The following is a 22,339-nucleotide window of genomic DNA, read 5'->3' as shown; positions in this document are numbered from 1 at the left end:
TGTATGGCCGAGCAGAGCTTGAACCTAAACTTTGAAACATGGTCGTGTAAGTGGGTAGGTAGCATTGATATAACTTGGTAGGTTGGTGGTAGGTAAGCCCGAACTTTTAAGAAACTAGCAATTCATAAATTAGTCCTGGATCGATCATGAACTTCCATGAGGATGATTGGGAACTGTCGTTCAAGTATAGGTTTTTTGGCGCTGGGGGCATGATTTCGATAACGCACCCCTCACAATAGGGCGAACGTTATAACCGGTACAGTTACATGTTATTTATTTATGTTTGTTTACTTTATATCTTAATTTATTCGTTTTATTTCCTTGGCTTGGCTTTTCAGATTTTGAATTATTTAATTACTATTAGGTACTAAATTCCTAAAAAAATTTGTGAGTCGTGAGTCCGTCTATATAATATACTATTATGTAGAATAACTTCTTATTAATAACAAATGAGCATTGTCTGAGATGCTTTTATTGTGTACTCGCCAAATTCCCGCAGTCACCTTCATCTTGTTTTGAAGGTCAAGTGTGCGAAATTTCATCAACCTCGGAATAAAACTGTAGATATGTATAAAATCAAATCCACGCCGCCCGCCTGTCCGCCCGTAACAAACAGACGCTCTTCTTTATACATAATATATTAGAGAAGAAAAAGATGGTGGGGTAACCTAGCGATACCTAAAGCTCTCACTAATCGTGATAATAATTCGCAACGAGAAAAGCATTTATGAATTTAGTGTGAGTCCGTCTAGATAATATCACAATTATAATAACATATGAGCATTGTCTGAGATGCTCATCATAAGACATATAAAATAATGTCGGACTAAAATCACCTCAGGAGATTTCACCTCATCTAACGACAAGCGTTTCACAGTGTCATTGTAAGCCATGATGTGAGCTTCTCTGTAATTTCACAACCGAGTTGTGTCAATACTAGGTATAATAATAACATGTTGGTACACAGTGCACTTTTGCCATAATACTGATGACCAACTCTCTTTTATTGAATGCTAGTAAATATCGAATATTCTTTGAAAGGCCACTATTCGGCTAAGGTGACTTGTGTTTTCTTGTACGAGAACTTTAGCAAGCATTACTTAGAAAATGGGTGCGTTAACGAGAGAGTACGCAACCTACTGGCTGTACCATTTTACTAGGAAAACACTTGTAAATATTTATAGGTTTCATAATGTGTCAAAATCGTCAAAAAGTTATTCAGGGCCAGGGGCCAATGTTATTTCAAGTCAGAGTAATCAACATCACGTGAAATCTAGAGTTAACTAGGTACTATTAAATATTTCATAACACCCCGATCATCGAAGTTTCATGTTTTATCCCGGAAAAGCTGTATTTGCCACACTTGCAAAACGATTGTATGTTAAAAAAAATTCTCATCAAAATGAAAATTCAGAAAATTCAAAAGTGAAATAGTCATAAAAAATGATGAAACAAAAACTAGGTTTAATAGTTACCAATATAACCAATTTAGCCTAGTTTTTGTTTCATCACTTTTCATGACTTTATATCACTTTTTGGAGGTGTGTTGAACAGCCGGAATAATATCTTTATAAAGTAATATAATTGTTATAATTATAATTTAGAATTACTGCATACTTTCCATATTAATTAGATCGTTTCTACGTTTTTTCTTAACGTATTACTTAGTATGTATTATTGTGACAATTATACTACGGTTTCAAGCTACAATTCTGTATTAAAAAGATGACACACCATTGACAACTCTTTTTCTTTGTTGGCTGATGTTTTTAATATGCCTATATTGAAGTATATAGCTATAGGTAGTACTAAAACATTTTAGCAGTACGTATTTTAACGAGGTCACTGCATAACGGTCGGTTTTTTTATTGTTTTTGTTTTTCTTCATTCACTTTGTACCAACGTATATTATTTTTTCTTATGTCTTTGTTTACTTAAATACTTATAATTTTTATTATCTTTCTTCTTTCTATATTTAAAAAAAAAACATTAGTGTCAATAACTACCATGTACGTATAAATAACTAAATCATTTACCTACAGTAACATAATCGTCATCATCAATAATGCTAATGTAATTTATCCATGCGGTTCAATGAACACGAATTTTCGTTGAATTTAAGTCTCATTTTCAAAATTGGAACTGATTGTGTAAAGAATTCAGAAAATATAACAATAACAGTTTTACGGAAAGTTATTTTAATTGTTGTTTTCAAAAATGAAACTTTTTACTAGTCTGTGCTAGAATAATTAAAAATCTCGTTAGAAAATTGCAATGTAATGGTCTAAGCGCAATGCTGTTACTAGGCAATATTGAATGTCATTATGAGAATCAGAGTGAAGAACAGTGGCGGATCCAGGGGGGGGGTCACGGTGGTCATGACCCCCCCCCTGGGCCCCAGCCCAGGGGGGGTCATGACTACCTAGGTCCTGGGCCCATCCAGGACCTAGGTGGACCACTAATTAAAATTGTTAAACATAATTTTTTTATATATTTTTTGTCACAATATAAATTTTATTTAAGTACTTTCAATATTTAATTAATTTAATATAATACTTTGTTTGACGGCAAACGCATTATTCGGGAACGAACGCATCGAAAATTCGAATGTTACCGCGTCACCGCGCACCGCCACCGGCGCGCGCTTCGGCCGCCACCTTTCATATTATTATGACACATTTCGTGTAACCACGTGTGACGCTTGCGCGCGCTTTGTTTCGACTAACGTCTAGCGTCTAGCAAAACCTAACCTCAATCGGAACGACTAAACTTTATTAATAAAGTGTTTACTTTTATTTGTTTACTAAGTTTAAAAAAATAAGTTCCAATAAAAGTAATAGTGTTCTTAAAAATTGATGCTGCAAATTCAATTCATTACAAGAAATGGTAAGTAATCTAATCAGTTTCTTCATTATGCCAGTGTATGTGTGTTTAAACTCAAATGTTATTTGTTAATGTTCTAAGGCTGGGGTTAGACTCGTAAGTTTTTTTCCTGTAAATCGCTCTTGAAGGCGAGTTTGGCCAAATTCCCAATGTAAACGACACCAAAAGTCACTTAACGTAATTTTAGTAAGTTACAGAACTTATTCTTTCGGAAGTTTTTTGACAGGTCTGGACAGGTCTAACGCTCCCGCGCGAATTACCAGCCTTCCTATACTTCCTAAAGCAATTCTTAAGGCGAGACACAACCTCGTTCATCGAGGTTTTGCCCAAGGCTAACATTTTAATTTATTTCGGCGAAATTATAATTGAATTTAAAAAAAATAAAATTATGCCGCACGAGGGATGCAAGTTATTTATATTTTAGATTAATAAAACAATACCTTACAATTAATATATTTTACGTTCAACGATTTTAAAACTTTATAACCCGTGTATAACTATAAAGTTAGCGGACTTAGCGGTAAGTACCAGATTTTATTTTTCTAGATTTTTTTTATTTATTTTTTTTTATTTCTTTTTATTTAGGAAGCAAACAGTCGTACAATAAAAATTATAACAATAAACATTCATATGTTCTAGACCAATTAAGTTCCATTAAATTAAATGTAGATTTAGTATTTTTTACCTACAGAACATATTAAATGGCAAAAAATAAACATAATAAAGAAATACATAAATATAAAAACAAAAAGAAAAAATACAACTTTTCGCATAGTTATACTATTCACTACGGGTGATAATAATGTACTTTTCACAACAAAAAAAATTGAGTAAAATAAAAGTATTTTAATTTATTAATTTATTAAGCTGAATTTTATATGATATTAAGTTATGGTTGAAAATGTCAACATCTCGTAAGGCATTGTGAGTTTCACAGATACGTACTATTACAGAGTTTTGCGCGTATTTGGATTTACAATGTGGTATTCTAAATAAATCATTCGATCTGGTGTTTTGCTTGGGGCAACGAAATGCAATCCTTTCTAAAAGATATGATGAATCAACTAGGCAGTTTACGATTTTGTGTAAGAATAATGCATCAGAGATTTTTCTACGTTTATTTAAAGTGACAGGGACAAATCGATGGTCACTAAAACGATACGATAGGTGTTTCATAAATTTGTTCTGAATATTTTCAATGCGATCAATATATGTTTGATATTGAGGATTCCAAATTACTGAGGCGAATTCTAGTTGTGACCGTACATATGACATATATAATAGAATTAGGGTGTGTGCTACCGTAAAAGGCTTTGTAATTCGAATAATGAAACCCAATTGCTTATAAGCTTTTTTTAGAATATTTTCAATATGATCCCTAAATAACATTCTAGAATCTAGTATTACTCCAAGATCTCTTATTGTTTCTACTCGTTGTAGAGGTACATGGTTTAGTTTGTAAGTATAATAAATTGAATGTTTTTTTCGTGTAAAAGTAATAACATTACATTTATCTATGTTTAGATATAGTTGATTGTTTTTGCAATATTCCTCAATTTACCAAGGTCTTCTTGTAATTGGTCGCAATCATCTATGGAGCTAATACATTTATATAATTTCATGTCATCAGCGTAAAATAGGAAACAAGAATTACTAATAAGACGATTCATGTCGTTTATGTATAAAATAAACAAGAGAGGCCCTAGATGGGAGCCTTGCGGTACCCCTGAGGTAATAATTATAATTTGTGACATGTAACCTTTTAAAGCAACAGCTTGACTTCTATTTTTAACATATGAAGAGAACCATCTCAGAAGATTTCCACATATACCATTCTTCGAGAGCTTGTTTAACAGTATGTCGTGATGTCGTGATTAACTTTGTCAAAAGCCTTAGAAAAATCTGTGTAGATGGAATCTACCTGTTTCCCATTATCCATAGAGTTAAGAACAAAATCAGTAAACTGTCCTAGGTTCGAATCAACAGATCTGCCTTGAAAAAAACCATGTTGATGCGGGCTAATAATAGTATTTTTGCATAAGTCAAAAAGTTGGTTATACACGATTTTTTCCAAGATTTTACTTAAGATACATAGTTTAGAGATAGGTCTATAATTTTCAATGTTGTGTTTGTCCCCTTTTTTAAAAACAGGTGAAACAAAAGCTTGTTTCCAAATGGTAGGAAATACACCTTCTTTAAAAGATTTTTGGAACAGTAGTGTTACAGGAGTAACTAGTGTTTCAGCACAATTAACAATAAAAATTGGGTGTAACTTATCACAACCGGCACTTTTTTTAGTGTCCACATTTTTGAGATGTTTTAACACTAATGGTGCAGATGATGCAAGACCCATAACCCCATGATGCTAGATGATGAATTAATAACTTCGGAAGTGGACACATTTTTAATATTTGTAACAAATTCTTCAGAATCAATTAAAATGAAGGCTAAAAGTGTGGATAGATTTTTTTACTAAGATTACGAAAACGTTAGTAATTTTTTTTAGAAATGCATAGTATTATTTTTAATGATGGATTTTGAATGATTTACATGAAAATGTTCCGTCTCCGATTATGTTCCCTTAATTTTGTAAAATTCCACACTGATTATTTTTTTTATACGGCAACACTTTGATATCCGGCGAATTTTTGAATTTGACGTTTAACGTTCACTAGATTTATTGTTTGTTCTCTGCGAACTTAACCTTTGATTTGACTTTTTGCATGAGTAGGTGGTTTGGTATATTTATGCTTTTTGCTAAAGATGGCGGTGTTTTGACAGATGTTATGAACAGAACTCCGTACAATTTCATGCCATTTTTGTGACATTCGTGTGGAAAACGTTCTTTTTTAAATGACTTTCGGCTAGTTAATTGCCGTTTTTTTGCACATATAAAATTATGTCCCGTCTTTCCGGTTTATAAAAAATGGTCTGATTTTTCGAGTTGAAATTTTAAAAAAATCACCAGGGTTTCAAAAATACGATTAAAAAAAATACGGAACGTCTTAGAATATTTGCCTAAACCGGATTTTTTTTTAAATGTGATGCATGTGGCCTATTATCGGTCCAATCCTTTCTAATCCTAATGTTTCTGTTTTTAACATTTACGTATTTGAAATTTTGAATACGAAGCCGGTTGCCGTCAGCAGATGTCAGGTAGGTAGCTGTCATTCGGATAAAACGAAATTAATTGTCGCCTTTGACGGAACAAAAGCGCATAGATAATTGTTTAATTAAAGCCAAAATCTATTTCAACACTTTATTTGGGCCTTTTTGTCTTTCTTAACAAAATCGAGTAAATTTGACAGTAGCAGGTCGTTGTTGAAAGGAAGCCATCTTACCGCAAATAAATTTACAGATTGATATAAACGGTCGCATGAGCATTTACACAGGCACAGGTCGAACCTCCGAACAACTTCCGTGATCATTAATTACCACAAGTCGGATGCATATGTAAACGCTCCTGTGAGCTGTGAGTGACCTGTCAAAATTCAAAATATTATGTAATCCGTAAATTTTAATTGCGTGTATAACCCCAGTCTTAAAGTACCTCGTAACCCGGGAATGTTTGTCTTTCTTTAAAAAAAAAAAAAAAAAACTTGACCACGACTACGTGACCCCCCCCTGGCGCCAAAGCTGGATCCGCCCTTGGTGAAGAAACAGTATAATTTATTGCCGAATTAGATGAGAAGTGAATCTAATTCATCTAATTACTTTCTGCGTAATATTTTCGAATTTTAAATCATACTTAACTGTCGGAGAATAAAAGTTTTCTCGTAACTTTTCAAAAGCTCATGCTAGTCATGTTTATTCATTTAAATCACACCTATTACTAAACAGTACAATATCTTTGTAAAATTGTAAATATTGAAATTGAATTGAATATAGAATAACAATAATAATCAATTCGACAAAACGTACCTACATCATACATAATATAACACCAAACGACCGAGTATGTTAATTTTTAGTGTTCAGAATTGAAAAGTTTTCCTACTGCAAATTTTCAAAATTCATTCGATTCTTAATTTTGGAAAAAATGTTGAATAGTTGCCTTGCGGTAGAGGTCCATTCGTTGCCCAAATCTGCAATTTTAATTTCGTAATATTACCACGGGCATACGCTAGTAAAACAATGTAATTATTTGATTAAATAAGTTTTAGTACAAAAATTTGTAGGTATTGCAAATTTTTTATCTCGCTATATTTTTTTCATATTTATATAAGTTTGGTGGAGTAATCGCAGGAAACCGTTTTTGTGTCGCGAATTTGTGTGATATATTTGTGTAATCTTGAAGGGACGCGACAATATTGACGGTCAACACTTTGCCATGCAAGACTCTTATTGATGGCCAAGATAATTGTTTGTTTCTCAATAGGCAATAATTTATCTTGCTCGTTTACCATCACCTTTATGCAGCCTTTACACTATACGCCAACTTGTTTTACGGCGCGAAGATGTATTCGGTAGGTTATACTTGTATAGAGGTATAGTTGCGCACATGTAATTAGTCCATCTACTCTCCCCCTTCTCTTTTAGTTGCGGTTTGCTCTACTCCGCCTTCAGAAATGGCCGATTTTAACGCGTCATGGTCTCATCATAACTTATTGTAAAACAGTCTCCTATTTAAAATAAACATCTCAAAGAATTTTATTTTCCTTTTCGAAAACTTACTATTACAGGGTTCTAGCAAAAGAATGAATGAAAAACGTATATTTTTATATAAGTTCTGTATACAGGAACCTATTTTCTAACAGTCAACTATTTAATTTCTAAATATTTGCATTCATGTCGTAAATCGTTTTTTTAAATTTATTTATGGAATACATGGTGTTTAATCAAGACATTTACAGAGAATAAATTCATTAAATCACCATAAGTACTAGGCAGCTGCCTGTTTTATGGTGACCAATCAAATACTGTATGAAGTGTAAACATATAGATTAAATTATTTTATATTTAAACCACTTATAAACAATAAAATAAATACATTTTAAGTTGCTAAAAATACCTATAATGTGAAGAAATTGGTAGGTTTTTCGTATATCCCTTGATGTAATCCAATTCATACCTCGATATAAAATCCAGCAAATGTTGGGTTTTTTATCATTGCGACCATGAATAATTATTTTATTTCTGCTCCTGAAAGGAAAAGTATCGTAATAACTGTATTATATTAAATTAAGTCAGGTATTTTCAAGAGTTATAATAACAAAAGAGTAGAGGAGATGTACCGACTACGGTATAGCTTAGGAAAAAATCGCATTAATTACAATTAAATCGTTTATTACACATTTAAATCTTTAGAAACGTATAGTTATTTATCACAAAATGTTATCGAAATATAAAAAGTCTTCAATTTAAACATAAAATTAAACAACAGAATAAATCAATAAATAAACAATGCGATGACCGTAAAAATCCTATTCTATAGGCTACTTAAACCAAATGAGCGCTGGACTCTGAGAAGTATCTGGCAGACGACCTGAAAGGTCATCTCCAGAAGTCATAAAATATTTCATCCGCCACCTGAATTAAATCGATGCCAAAATTTGGATATGAGTTCCCTCTTTACGAATATACAGGGTGTATCGGCACGTAGGTACCCGACAAACTTTAACCAGCTATTCCTTAGCACATTTGGAGAAAAAAATGTTATGGGCACTTTGCTGTCCTGTAACATTTAAAAAAAAAAAAATAGTTTTCATATTTTCACCACATGTCACCACTGTTTTATCCTTTGTCAAAGTTTGAAAACCCACCTGGCAATATTTTATTCGAGTTTCGCTGAATAATATACGTACGTACCTACATTAGCGCGCTTTTACGATCACAACGAAATGGCATGGCACCATTCGTCTCATTTTTAGCTATTATTATTTAGTGTGTATGAAAGAGCGAACACGCTTTTTGACACACTTGCTAATAACAGCTGTTGAACACGAGAAACAATGCCAATGACAGTGACGGAGTGTGGATTTTTTTATCATTTTTTGTTTTTAATTGAAAAAAATGTTACCGGAGAGCAAAGTGCCAATAACATTTTTTACTCAAAATATGCTAAGGAAAAGCTGGTTAAAGTTTGTCGGTTACGTGCCGATACACCCTGTATATCATTCTGCCAACATAACATTGAGGAGAACCCTATGGCAGACGTGTTTATTCGAGCGAAAAAATGCCTTTCTCCCCACTAACACTGTCAACTTATCTAATGAATACATGAGTTCATAGCAGATATTACCAAGATTTCCAGATAACGACCAAAAACGTGACATAGCACGCCAATGGAAGTGGCATATGCATTCTTGATTTTTGTAAATTTTTTTTTTATTTGGTTCAATATTTTTTTACATTTCAAAGTTTTCCAGTAATGTTGGCCTCACTGGGTGGCTTGCCCGTGCTGAGGCCTTCATTTTATAATATGAAAATATAATCTAAATACAATCTACAATATAAGATAAAATAATACATTTAATATATAATCTTGTGTGTTTGTGAGTGATGTGTGTTTATATTGGTTTTGTGTGTTACGTGTAGGTTTTATTTTTATTTTATGCTATGACATTTTGGTAATATTGTCTTTTTTTGTTTAATCCATTTTGTAATTTTGTGTGTGAATTTATTTTTATTTTCCTCGATTTTAATTTCAATTTTTAGACTGTTGAAAGCTTTTATAGCATTTATTTATTTATTTATTTATTATTGGATAATTTGTATAGCGCCGCTTTTGTGAGATATCACCTCAGGGGCGCTTTACAGTTGATGCAGGTATTACAGAAAATATAAATACATATTACAAAAATAGAGTGAAGTTAAGTTAAGTAAAATGAAGTATAGGAACAGGTGACACGAAAGATGGAGACTCTGCAGCCAGAATCCTAGGTGGTGAAGAAACTGGTGTCTAAACAGTAATAAAATGAAATCTGACGATTTTATTTGCATGCACACACTTTTTTTATACCTCAGTACCGGGAACATAAGCATAAACAACTGTGGAATCTAATTGATTAAAAATATAAAGACAAAATAAGACACCTGGAACAAATTGTTAGTATTTTAGTAGCGAGTGTGCGACATAAGTATTTTTTCCACCCTTCGAAAAGGATTTCACCGTGTTTCTTTAACTTTACCCACAAAATTACTACAAATTCACTTAAAAACAGGTTATTTTGTCTTGCGGCAATGTAGTTGTGGGTGTGCGACGGGAGGATTTTTTTCCAGCGCCAATAAGTAATCTTATAAGAGGGTTACACTGTGTCTCTTTAATTTTCCCACAAAACAATTGCTTGAATTTCAACAAGTTACTCCCTGTAGCTACAGGTAATGATGTAGAAATACTGGTGGGCGGCCAGGCTGAGCTTGCTGACGTACTTGGTGAACTTGGAGGTGCCCGTATCCGAGTAGACGAGGTTGAGCGCGTTGTTGGCCATGGCGACGGTGATGAGCGTCTCGGAGTCGCGCTCCTCAGGCGCCAGGTACACGGTGCAGCCGCCACAGATGTGCTGGCTCGGCAGGCCGAGGTATAAAATTACATCCAGCTCGTTAACCGAGTAGTGGCTCTTCGGAGGCAGGACCGCATAGCTAGCAGCTGTCCACCTCTGCACGGTGGTATTGGCATGGTATTGGTAGTGTCTTTGTCCAAAGCTTGAATTTACTGTTGGAGTTTTTATGTTTTCTTTGTACGCTTGTCTAACTGGTCTGTTGTGTTATTTTGTGTATGTTGTATTTTTTTTTGTCAAAAATGTAGTTTAGTAGTGTTATCGATCTATGGTTGTGATCTATGGTTATTTATTTATTTTATTTTATTCAATTTTACAATTTCTTTGTAACATTACAGATTGGAGTCTGGGTCATTATAATTGTACCGTTTACACAATGTATTTACAGTGACAAAAACCTTGTAAGTGCACTGAAGGACATGAAAAACATATCAATCCTTTGATCAACTACATTTAAGAAATTCGTGGCTCTGGACACGGGTGAGTTCATGGACAATTGGTGCGGCGCGCTCTAAAATTAAGGAGACTATGGCGACGTCCCCGAGAGTGGTAAAAATAAATTAATTTGAGCCAGAATCTCATTGTTAGATATGTGACCGTTTTGTAGAAGATACAAATATTTGATCAGGGCAATACCACTACTTGTCTCTCACGCGTGTTAATTGGTCATGCATAGGATAAATAGATGGGTATAACCAGGGGTAATATCCGTAGAGATACAAAAATTTAAATCTTAAAAATTTCTTGTGGACTCTTTCAATTCACAAAATATACGTTAATACGGGGCCAAATGATAGAATTTGTCTCCAATACACTTAAGACTAGTGCGTTATGAATTGAATAAGAATTTTTAATTACAAAGCCAAGAAGCTTGAATGCTCTACTAACTAAATCGTTGACGTGTTGATAAAAAGTTAGTTTATTGTCATTAATAACCCCAAGATCTTTGATTTGGTTTAAACGTCAGAAAATAATTTCGTTAATTTCTTAATCAAAAACGTACGGATTCTTTGATCTTGTATACGATACAATATTGCAGCTAGGTGTACTGAAGCCTAGGCCGTTTTATTTTGGCCCAGTTTGAGACACGGTCGATATCACGTTGAAGCAGAACGCAGTCAAGAAGGTATTCAATTGAACGATACAGTTTCAAGCGTAAATAAACCACATTTCAAGTGATCTGCAAAAAGGAAATGGTGCGAATGAATGATGACTGAACCAATATCGTGAGGGTCAAGGTATTGCCATTTTTTACTATCTTACCTATCGTCCCAGAAGATTATTTCTTCTCTAACGGAAACTACTGTATGAAATCGTATGAAAGTAATGATCGTGTAAACCGAAGATTTTTTGTTGAGTTCCGATGTGGGGATCGGTATGAAAAAAATGATGATGTAAAGCTAGCTTTATAGAGGGCGCTCTAGCTTAGATTTGACTGCCATCTCATTTTAGGGTCGTATGAAGTATTCGGTAAATCTCCTCTACGTATGATACGGTGTATGAATGTGAATGAAGTTTGTGACAATATGAATTGGTGTTTCGGTCTATCTTCTCTGCCTACCCCTGCGAGGAAATGGAGTATTGATTAATTATTATATGTTTTTTTGATTAAACCATGCTGTGTCTCCACTGGGTTTGCTTGTGATACAACCCTTTTTATTTCAATTTGTGTATCAATCAAAAATATAAAATTAAATGCAAAAAAATGATAAAATTTGCCAAACTTAACACTTCCATAAAATTAACTCCGTTTTCCTCCAAGATCACCAACATGCCCTTTCGACACACATCTATTGTGTACCTGATGAGATAAACTGATTTTAATTTCTTAACAATAATATTATTTCAAACTAGACCCATAGAGCTACAATCAGAGGCGCTACTGCGTACTAATATTCCATCGAAACTTGTTCCACTATAAGAACGCGATAAGCGGTACGCTTAGAGCGTGAGCACACAGAGAGCGGTCAGGAGTTCCGAGTTCCGCGTTCGGCGTTCATTAGAATGTACTGATACTATAACAACAACGCACACAGCGGGCAGTCAGACCGCGGCGGTCAAAACGGAACGCCGCGTTCTAAGAGTTCTTTTGCCGCCGAGGCAGAGAACGCCAGAACGCCGCGATGTTTGAGGTTACAAACACAGAAAAGTTAATTGAATTGGTTAGGGAAATTATAAAAAACGCGAAAAAAAGTCGAAGCTTGGTTTGAAATTGCTACTAGTAAATTTAAATTTTAAGTCAATTTTATTATTAGTAAATTCGCCTTGTTCTTCTCGCGTTGTGTTGATTGGGTGCACCCAATATTTTCTTTTCTTTTTAGAAGCTGTTAAGCTCCACAAGAGCAATATATTTTCACGGATGATGAACTTTCTAGTGACATGTTGCATATGCAAAGACCCAAACGAAACTAGAACGCGAGAATTTGAACGCCGCTTGTGTGCGTTGGAACTCTTGAGCGGTCAACGGTCACTAGAACGCAGAACTCTGACCGCTCTCTGTGTGCTCACGCCCTTAGATCAGATTCGGTAGTTTTATTAGAGCGTTGGAAGAGTTGGAGGTCACTTGGAGGTAAAAAGCGAGACATATTTTTTCGCTTCGTGACTCATCTAAATACAATACATCAATGACTCCACCCTGTTTATTAGAATTCACAACATCAAAACATTATACGAATCAATTCATAACGCCGAGCAAGTCATCTAGTTATTAATAATTGCAGTTAGGGCCCCATTGTACTTAGTCTCGAGGATTCTTAGCAGTAATTACATAGGTGTTCTGCTTAAACAGACCGCAATCTTTATTTAAATTCTAGTTTTAATAGTATTATTTACCTGTCATATTTGCAGGTGTCATATTTACCTTGGTCAAATCAGTTTACATGTTAAAAATGTTGCACAGTCAATAGTTAGTCGCAACACCGTCAAGAACTTTTACATTTTCCTCCATACTAGGCTAATTCAACAATAGTATTGTTACATCCTCCATAGTTCAGTAAATAAAGCTTTACTTCACTCTTTTCTTAATATTTGCTCTTCCATAATCGCTGATTTTTGCTTTAAAACTGACCTCATTTACACGAATGGCCCACTAACGTTATTCCGCTTCTGAATGCATTTAATTAGTCGTGGAATTGATCATTTCGCAGTCTGATGCAGTTGAGTAAATTACACTGTTAATTTACCTTCAGAGGTGTCGATCACTGACATTACCATGGGTGTGTTTTTCACAATCAGTGTGACGTAAATCATAAAATAAAAAATTAACCTTAAAAAAAAGTTTTTTACAATTAACGTATACACTGAATTTCAGAGAAATGCATATACGCAGATGTGTGTGCGCATGATTGCCATCGAAATTTGATAGAATGCATTGTCGTTAACAACGAATCAACGGGAAGTGGGTTAATTTCCTCTTCCAGGATCGCATTAATTCGCAAAGAAAACAAAAAAAAGAAAAGAGAAAAACAAGTAGATTTATTTAAAAACTATTAAGTAAACGGTTATTTTATATTTAGTGAGGGACACGTCTCATTTTGCCAATAGTGGCGATACGAGATACAAGATTGTCAAGATACTGCCTGTTTAATATTGAAATATCCCAACAATTCGGTTCCTGCCTAAATTGCCCTTTCCCTTGTTTTTTTTCTATTTTCTAAGGGTCGTTCGAAAAAAGCAAGCCCTACAATTTGAAAACTTGATGCCAAAAAAGCAGGTGTTTTTTTAATGTTACTATCGTCGGTGTTGCATAAAGTTGAATATTTGTCTCCCCCTCGTGATAATTATCATAAAACATTACATATCAGCCCCAATCAATCAATGTTGAATATTACTGTAAAGAAAATCTCACATAAAAATGTACATATTAAGCCATGGATCAAACAGAATGTTATAAACTGCTTAAGAAAAAGAGATGAGTTACTCAAGAACCTAAAAAAAATCCATACGATATACACATGTTAAGATAATTCAAAAAAATTGCAAAAAACTATTACAGATACAAAAGAAACCTACTAAAAGAAAAAAATTGAAGATTGTAATCAAAATCCCCGGAAAATGTGGCAAATATTACATGAATAACCAGCCTACAAATCTACCAACGTTTCATACAACCAAGTCCCTAGGACATACGCTGATAATCCTGACCAAATTTTTGATTATATCAATATTTTTTTCATAAATATAAGATTGAATTCAGCAAATCAAGCTATGCAATCTGATGAAGCAATAGAAATAAACCAACATCTTGAGCAAGGAAAGAAGATCGAGTTTGAAAAAATCACAACTGATAATCAAATTTATTTTCGGGGGAGGACTTAATCACAACCGATGCGAAAAAATATCTGTGTAAAGAATTTATCGTACCTCTAACATACCTAGTCAATCTGCCTATTTTCCCAACAGCTCCCAAAAATCCAATTGTTTTACCAATATTCAAGGATGTAAAATGACATAAACAATTATCGACCAATAAGCCTACTCAATAATATTAAAAAATATATATTGGAGAGAATACTGAAAAAACTACTTCTATCCTACTTAGAAGATGATAAAATATTATCGGAAACACAGTATGGTTTTAGGGAGAACTTAAGTATTGGTGACGCCATAGAAACTATTACATATATGATAAAAAATTTAAACAGTGGTGAAAAAACATTGGCAATTTACTTAGGCTTTTGATACAATAGATCACAAAATCCGTTTTGCAAAACTTTCAAAAATTGGTATGTTAAATACAACTCTAAACATACTAAAAAGTTATATAATGGAGCGTACACAGAGAGTTCAAATTAACAAGAAAAAGCAAACTTCTCCTGATCAACCATAGATTACCGCAAGGAAGCGTACTAGGACCGATATTATTTGTAATAGGTATGTATCAATGATATTTGTAATCTAGGAACGGGGAAAAAATATCATTAGTATTGATGACGATAAAGTAATTTTATTTAAAGAAGGGGATTGGATTGGAAGTACCTACAAAAAAGCAAAAATATATTTATGTAGGTACACGGAGAAAAATGAGAATTGCTGTCTTATTAAAAATCTCTTCAAATTATTGGTAATCCTGTTAAAAAAGGGACTGCTAGCCGCTTCCTGATTAAGTGTTGCTAGAATCATAATAATATCGGAACACGTGTTCATCCCTCTGCGTTTGTTTACACATGTTCTGACATGGTGAAAAACATTGGTATTTTACTTAAAGTTTATAAGGGTTTCTATCAATTTATTCGTTAATGGCCTACAATCTCATTTTGACAGGAATGCGAATAATTTGAAGAGGTTCTCAATAGATTATGAATATTTTTTATCAGGAAGTTTTCTATGTGTTCCCACACAAATGGTCTAACAAACCAAAGAAATTAGTTTTTTTGTAATTTACAAGGACAATTTATTTATTGAATATTTTAAATTATTGAAAAATGTTACTTTAATACAAAGTCTGTATTTTGACCTAACCCCTCAGAAATATGTTTGGGAACATGTATGATTCTGAAGAGATTTTTGATGGACAGACCAAGCAAATGATGAATGTTATAAAGCAAAACCCATGGGTCGAGGAACAAAATATGATAATAACTCGTTTTCGTTTGAGGTAGTTATTCTGGAACATGAGATTTACAGTTCAGAACTTCACTACTCATAACTTGTTCTGAAAAGGGAGTAGGTACTTACCTAGTACCTAATACCTGCCTAACTCGGTGCCTGCTGCGCTGCACAGTGCTGCGGTCCCGTGCAGGGCTAATGTAACCAAATAATAATAAAATATTTATTTATGTATTCGCAATAATAATTAACATTCCTATTGATTGAATCACTAATGCGTGACGCTCATTAGGAAAGAACTATTTCTCAGAAATTTTCACAGGTATGATGAATAAAACATGAAAAATATTGGTTATTGTTTATTGAAGATCTCGTGTACTTACAGTAACTACCACTAACAGAGACATTTTTCAAAATTCATTTAAATTTTTATTAAATCGGTCGCTCTGGGATTTTTTAAGGTAGGTATTTTGAAATGCGTCGAATCGTAGATTGTAGTCAACAAAAGAAATAGAAAATTCAAAATAAATATATTTTTTTATTATTATTGATTTTTTTATATATACATGGATATTTACATAAAATATTGAAAAATGTATTAAAAATATTGTAATAAATGTACATAATTAAAAAAAAATCCCACGAAGGCGAAGCCTGAGTGTGGGTATTATAAGTATTTTTATCTTATTTCCATGGTTTAGGTGGAGATATAATATCAAATATAAATTTAAGTTATTTTAAAAGAGTTACTGTAGAGATGCAATACAAGAAACTAAAGCATGAAATATGTAAAAGTTTTAAAATAACACAAAAAATAAGGTAAATACTAGTTTTTAAAGAAGACATCTTAAAAAGTGAATTAGCACACACAGAGCATTACAAACAATTAAATATATCCGCCGTTTTGTATGTATGTGAAATAATAAAAAATAATCTCTCTATGGATATAAATGTTACAGATAGCTTTGCTAAAACTTATAAGAAAAAATATCTAGTTCACTGTTTTTTAGCCAAGATTTGATGTACTTTTTAAAAGATTGAAGGTTTACACACGTGTCCCTTTTAAAGGTTGTACATAAAGAATTATACATTTTTGGAGCAATAAAACTAATATGCCTTTGGGCCAACCTGGTTTTGCAGTGAGGCACAGCATATTCACAAGCGCCATGTCGTTGGCTGGCACGATTTGAATTTTTAATAAAGTTGTTTGGTCGCGTGTAAATAATTTAAGACATTGAACACTATAGGTCTGCTTAAGGTCCAAAATTTCAGTTTCTTGGAACAATTGTTTAGAGGGATAGGATTTTGTTTTTTGGTACATTATCTTAATAATTGATTTTTGGGCAATTTCTATTGATTTTACATGATTATTAAAAAGTCCGCTGTTAAAAAGATTGAATTGGTTCACATTAACTTCATTTATGAAAGATTAAATTTCGAGAATGAATAGATTTGTGGATAAAGATGGAGATCGATATATGGCCAATACTGAATATTTTTCCCCTTAAAGCAAAAGTTACATGGACAGCATTAGAGTAATGGTATTTTGGCATATTTACCTTTATATTGGATAAAAATAGAGTATTATAAAATAAAGTAAGGCTATCATGCGAGGTATGTCTAGAGGGTATTGACAAGGTATTAAATTTAGGTAAGATGAAAGGGACACATTTGGGTTTCAGTGAGTATTATTATATCTAGCTGGAAAGATAGCGAATTTAAAAGGGTACAGAATTCGTCATAGTGTTTCCGGATACTTCTTATATTCATGTTCAGCGTGGTGAATTCTGTTAGTCAGATCGAATAAAAGAGTTTTTTGTGTCTCTATGTGATGTAGATTGTCCAGTTTCCCGCTTTTACTGTGAGTTTCCACCATATATATCTATATAATTTTTTCATAAATTTCCACCATATAAATAAATATGGTGGAAATTAATTATATTAATTTTGTCCCTAGCCTTGAATGTTATTGCAGCACTGTGCTCTGTGAGAATCTCGATCCGCGGACTGTTAGCTGTCGGTCACCCTGTTACATTTACTAGTAATTACATACTCTCCGGCTTTACCTCAATTCCAACGCTAATCATTCTACAGTTAAATCGAAATGCGACGAACAATAAGTTGACGGCTTGTTTTTATATTAAACTGATTTTTCAAACACCTCAATGGAGATTATTTTGTGAGCTAAAAATAGTTTTGTTGGCTTAGAAATTCAAAACAGAAAAATTTGTGCAAATTTCCGGCATGAAGTTCACCGTTCGAGAGTTTTTATTGCCTTGGGTTTTCTGCTCTAGAGTTCAGAAATATTCATGGTTATTAATGGCGTTCTTAGGAAAGAGTTTACCAATCTAGATTTACACGGGATATAGCATTTTTTGCGTAGTTGAAATACTTTTAAATAAATAAAATAATATGGAAAGTTTTACAAGCGGAAAATAGTAAGTTATATTGGAATTTTTGGGGAGGACAGACGAAAAATGATATGTACAGGGTGTCCGGAGGTAAAGTGCACAAACTTTGGGAAGTGATTCTACATGATATTACAAGTTTACGTTATTTTTCAGGTGCAAAAAGTTGAATTGTTTGAAAATAATATTCTTCTACCAAAAAATATTTTTGATTAGGAAAAATAACGGTTCTTCTAAAAATCTTTTTTACTTCTACAATAATGTAGAATCACTCCCAGAAGTTTGTGCACTCTGCCCCCGGACACCCTGTTTATATATATTTTTTTATTTATACTATCTTATTACTCTCTCGAACAAAAAAATGTACATAACGATATATAAAAAAATATATATAAATATAATATTTCTCAATAATAATATATTTAACAGAGAAATATTAAATTATTTTCAGAGAATAATAATTTTAAAAACTACTGAAAAGTTTTGATTTTTTTATTATTTTCTAATCTTATTTTAACCGGCAATTGGTTAAACCATTTCACTCCAATATATTTTTAATATTGTTGGGCTTTGATGGTGTTACAGAGCTACCAGTTCGAGAGTTTTGCGGCTCTAGTAAAGTTTCTGTTTGGTATGAAAGAAGTTCGTTTTGCTCTATTAGAAAAGTACTTCACATCACTTGGAGCACGTGTTTCCGCAATGGGTTATTGCTTAGCCGTCGTATTTCCTTCCCGGAAAAGCGCGATCACGTCAAATACGTGCATCTGGTAATTGCTTGAAAGTGGGAATATAGTAAACACGCCAATAAAAGCTTCCATCTCATATCTCCATTGACTATCAATGCGTATCTCTCAAGATGCTGGCAGAACGCAGATGCAGACAGCCACGATCGAACAAGACCTTCAAAGACAACCCTTTGCGAAAGTGTAAAGGAATGCAGATTGACTGATAAAATAATAAGCATATTTCGCGTTTCTTAAATAGTATTTTTTTTTAACTTCCGTTTAGTATACTTTTTAAAGGGTAGTTTTTGTTAGTATGATTTTTGTAAATGTGAAAAGCTAGGTACGGATTCTCTAAAAAAAAAATTATTGTCAAAACTTTAATCAATATTAAATATAAAAACTTTCTTTTCAACCTGTGACAGTATAATATATTTGCTGTTGTGAAAATAGAACAACTCTTAATAGCCGGTCACCAGATATGTATAGATATATCAATTTCCCAACCTTCATCTTTCCCTTCCCATCTTTAACCTTACAACATTGTCAAAATATAGGAATCTACACTGACTCTTGTGCGAAATCACACAAAGATTAAATAATGTAACTTGTAAAAAAAATGAGACTGCTGATTTTTATTGACATCAACAGACATTTAAAGCGATTGATGACTGTCTCATAAAGCAATCTTAGATTTATGGTTTGAAGTTTATAGTAAAGTGCTACACCAGCCACCCAGAATGCCAACAACCTGAGCCTGGCACTGAACCCGACCTACCCGCTCCCCCCGCCCCTCCTCATCAACCTCTCACTAGCTTCACTTTCTCATGCATTGTCTTGCTGAAGCGGAAGACTTGTTCGTTTCCTCCACTGTAAGCCAGTTGCCCAAAGCGAGCACATCTCCCTAAAGCACCTGGCTTTAAATATTATTTTTTAAATTGTTTTAAAAAGTTTTTTTCCTCAAGTGTTAATACAAGTGTTCTTAGTTGTATTGTAACGTTGGATAGGGATTGCTATATTATGTAAGTATTCTAATGTTATAATTATTTTTAAATGTATTTTGTAAGTGAGTAGCCATAAACATTATTATATTTTGAAAAAATATTTTCATTACTATGTAAGCACTTATTCTTAGATATTCGTTTTCCTCGTTAACGGGAAGTATGAAGTATGAATGAATATATTTTCGAGTGTATGAGAAAAATTTTACGTAAATTTAAAAAAAATTTTGTTTAAGAATTTTATTTCAAATGTACTTTTGTAACTTGGTATTTATTTATTGGCTACTGACTTCGAGACACATCCTATTCATCCTACACATTAAAACTTAAAAGTTATAAAACTCAAGAAAAAAATAAAATTATTCACCTGGGTTACCGTTTACCGTTAATTATGATATTTTATAACAGTAAAAAAGTTTCACTTTATCGTTTTAATGAAGCGTAAAATAAACATGTCGCCGGTACTTTTAATCGGTTAAAATAATCTTTGGTGTGGATGGGAACGAAGCCCAAGATTGAGTTCATTTTTTGTGTTGAATTTGATGAAGCATTAATTTTATTCGATGTGATATTTGGTCCTCATTCGTAAACGACTTTGAGCCCGATTAGACATTCAACGCTTTCAGTGGGTAGCAGCAGAGAGATTTACAAAGCAGTAACAAGTAATTTAATATTGTGTCCCCTAACTTACAAATTATGCAAAATGAAAGCTCTGTTCAGTAAATTTTAAATTGTCATCGTGGTTGGGTTTTGTTTGGGTAAAAAGCCTTCACGATAGATTTATTTAAGTAACTAAAATTCTCGCAAGTAATGCATTATTTTCACTGCGGGAGATTTTGAAGATCAAATTGAGAAATCGTACAGATACAAATATTCACGGTTCGATAAATCACGGTATTGTGACAATCTCTTTAGTTTTCTGAGATTTGTCTGATTTAGAGTTTTTGACTCTTTTAATGGCGAATACCCCACAAATAATTTTCTCAGCGACAGCACGTATATAGTAGGTATCTGCTTTTACCACTAACTTACTAACCACCACGCAGTTTCTCCGCTGGGGTAGGCAGGTATTGCGGACCGCCAAACAACTCGGTCTTGGCACACTCTCCTAGTATTTATAACATACTCAAGTTTTTGGTTCACTTAACCGTGCCATTTCTTCCTCGGGCGTCCCCGACTTCAATACACTCCTTTCTCCCTTCATTAGCTCTACAATCCCAAACCATCTAAGAGTCCCTTTCTTAATCTTACTCACTAAGCTTACATTAACCTTGCACTCTTTGCGAATCTCCGCATTTCTCATATGATCATACATGATTTTACCACATTTTGCGCCTCAGGAATCTCATTTCCACAGCATTCAATCAACTTTCATCCTTCCTCTATCAATTCCATGCCTCACTGCCATACGTAAGGGTTGGTATCAGCATTCCATTGTGAAATTGGTTGTCACTTCATTAGTTCCTATCTGACAAATAGATAAATCTTGGCAACATTCGTGTTATCAGATTCTTAAATCAAAATATGATGTCAACCTACTCATTTGGCTGTCAAATTACTAAGTATAAATCATTAAGTCAAATATTAAGTTTGATGTGCTACAACATCGAAGAATCAAATATTTTTAAATGACATTAATTTAGTATCATTCATTATATTGTAAAATATCTAGCCTACGGATCTACGGACCAAATTAGTTTTAGAAGTTATTTTTGGTCATATAAATGTTGAAACTGGTTCATGTCCATCAGTAAACCAGTTTCTTATTTAGTTATAATTTACTTGTAATGTTACATTTGAATATTCGTAAAAGAAATGCCTGAATTTCTCTCAATAGAAAAAAAAGCATTGACAAAATCAGAAAATACCAACCCAAGATAAACACGAGGCAAGTTTTTTGACTCGAAGCGTAAGTAAGTTGACATAAAAAGAACATCTAGTAATATCACACTGCTGAAAGTAAATATGTTCTTACATTCCTTTTAAACTGCTTTAGGAAAAACTACATAAAAACAAATTTGATCAATGACGCCAAGCTTTGGTGAAAAACTTTAAACTTTAGACGAAAATCAGTTATTCGTCTTGATAGCAACATATTTGTACCAATCTTTGATCAGTTTTTTTTACCCGCTATGTACTTAATGTGTCTTCGTAGAAGTGGTACAGAAAAAACAACTGGTGTATAATTATGTATTTAATGTACGGTGATCTAATTTCAAATCAGATTTTTAGCATTGAATATATATTTTTAATTGGGATGTTAAGTCTGAAACAACTGA

Source organism: Hesperophylax consimilis, chromosome 5, assembly GCF_061612785.1.
Source record: "Hesperophylax consimilis isolate HC1 chromosome 5, BYU_Hcon_1.0, whole genome shotgun sequence".
In the NCBI taxonomy this organism is placed as follows: domain Eukaryota; kingdom Metazoa; phylum Arthropoda; class Insecta; order Trichoptera; family Limnephilidae; genus Hesperophylax; species Hesperophylax consimilis.
The sequence above is the reverse complement of the archived record's forward strand: the minus strand, read 5'-3'. Positions refer to the sequence as shown.